We start from the raw sequence: 2,192 nt of genomic DNA on the forward strand, positions 1-2,192 counted from the left end.
ATCTGGATGGATTCAAACATTTCTTAGACGTGTTTATGGATAAATCAGGTTTTTCGAACCATTGGAGTTTTAAAACTTCCTTGCGATAGTGCTAGGAAGTAGTTATAGACTTTGGGATCCGCTGCACTTGATAGAAGTGCATGCATAGCATTCATTTGCAGTTTTGTAAGCCCGGTTCAATCCACTTGGGAGATTTGAGCTCTAGAAAATGCGCCTGGAGTAGCCACGGGTTCATCTTCTGGTGACACACCGGCCGCAAGTGGCCATGTCCATCTCATCATCTTTCTGTCAGTATAGGAGAAAAAAAGAAAGAAAGAAAGCTACCAATGGCAAACAGGGGGTTGGATGAATGAACGAAGCTGCTAGATCGCAACGTCAGCCGCGGTTGGTAAACGTTCAATTCATCACGGCATAGTTTATATCGGGAGCACTCTTTATATCGTCTCCAACACCGTTGCCCGGCGATCTTCCGCTCTCTGACGCTGATTGTTCAAGTTGTCTTTCCAGTTTCCATCATGCCGTACCACACCTTGATTCTCGTTGTGATTAAATGGGTCCTTGCCTTGTCCCGAATCATGTGGTGTTCTGCGAGTCATGTGAGCCATCGTTTCAGCAACCTTGCGTGTGCGACTCTCGTTTCGGTTCATGTGAAGAAATCGAACTCTGAAGATTCTGCTGCGTGTAGCCCTGCTAGTTTCTTGATCAAACAGCTAAGCTGTTCGGAAAATCATGTACCGCATTCACAGGCAGCATGGGTGCCACAAGCGTAGTGTGACTTTGCAATGGCTCCTAGGGCGAGAGGTGGACAGAAATTCATCCAGCTAGCTTAACCAGATCACTTGGAGTTTTGCTCTGGGATTCCAACAAGATCAAGATCGAGACAATGGACAGAGTTGAACGCAGTGAAGAATGATTGAGCAATTAACCGCTCAACAACCGCCTTGTCATTTTACGGTGATGGCACTAGATGCTTTTTGACTGGTATTGTCTTAGTTTTCTAGATGCGTGCCAATCAAATAGGGGAGATGTTCTCTCTTTAAATAATATAGATGAAAGAATTATCGAGACGGGTTATTTTGAAAATGATAAGTAGAAAGGAAAATAAAGGGACTGAAGGAGTGCCCCCCTTTGTGGGCAGCAACCTCTTGCTGCGCTACCAAGTTCCCGGCCGGCAAAGCGTAGCCCATCTTTCTCTTGCTCAAAAGCTAAGAACAAATAAGAAAATAAAAGGGAAGAGAAAAATGGGTAACAGATCCAGCCACTAGTGTCAGAAATTGATGAACCAAAAGCTTTTACCACTGAGGCAATGCAGGAAAAGGAAAGATTGAGCAAAAGTTTTTTTTTTAAAAAAAATTGATTGGTGTTGATTGGATATGTTTAGGTTTATATATTATTGATAAACCTAGTTTATGCATACATGAGTGGAAGAAGCTTTTGTTTGTCTTTGTGTGTGTATAAACTATTCATGTCTCACAAAGAAATGAAACACCTGTCTTCTTGCAACCATACCGACTGATGGACAGACCGAAAATAAGCATGCGCATGCGCATGACTCGTTTGCTTCATGCTAGTTCCAAGTGGTAATTCTATTCTTGATCTATATATAGTAAAGGACATTATTCTTGAGTGACTGTAGTTGTGTAAACGTGCTCATATCCTTCTTGCCTGACTTTGAAATAGAAGTTTGCACACATTTAGTAAAATAACAATTTTGTGTATATATCATTTGAATTGCTATTTTTATTATAGTTTAGTAATTTGAGGTGATTAAAAATCCAAAATGTCATTAATTGATGCTTCATTTTAGTTATTGTGGGATGATAATGGTCTTTTTTGAGGAGGGGGTGATAATGATTCATCGATTAACAAAGGAGTGGAATAATAAAAGGACAAATGATAAATATTAACCGAAACTTGAAGTTTTTATCAACAATGTATCTTAGCCGTATGTATGTATTCCACCTTAATTTGTTTAATTTTTCACCTCCCCTGTCTTGATTTTCTTTCTTTGAACAGCTTGCTCAAAACTGATATCCGCAAATCCACAATTGTAAGTAGACAAATCTGTCACTGTAATTCTTACTCCTACTCCCCCAAGTGGGAGGAAGTTGTTGTAGGTGGAAGAAGTTGATAATAATTATATAATTAACCAACCTTGATGGCAAAATTCTGAACTGTAGCCCGTAGGTGTT

Source organism: Panicum virgatum, chromosome 2K (genome assembly GCF_016808335.1).
Source record: "Panicum virgatum strain AP13 chromosome 2K, P.virgatum_v5, whole genome shotgun sequence".
NCBI classification, from domain to species: Eukaryota; Viridiplantae; Streptophyta; class Magnoliopsida; order Poales; family Poaceae; genus Panicum; species Panicum virgatum.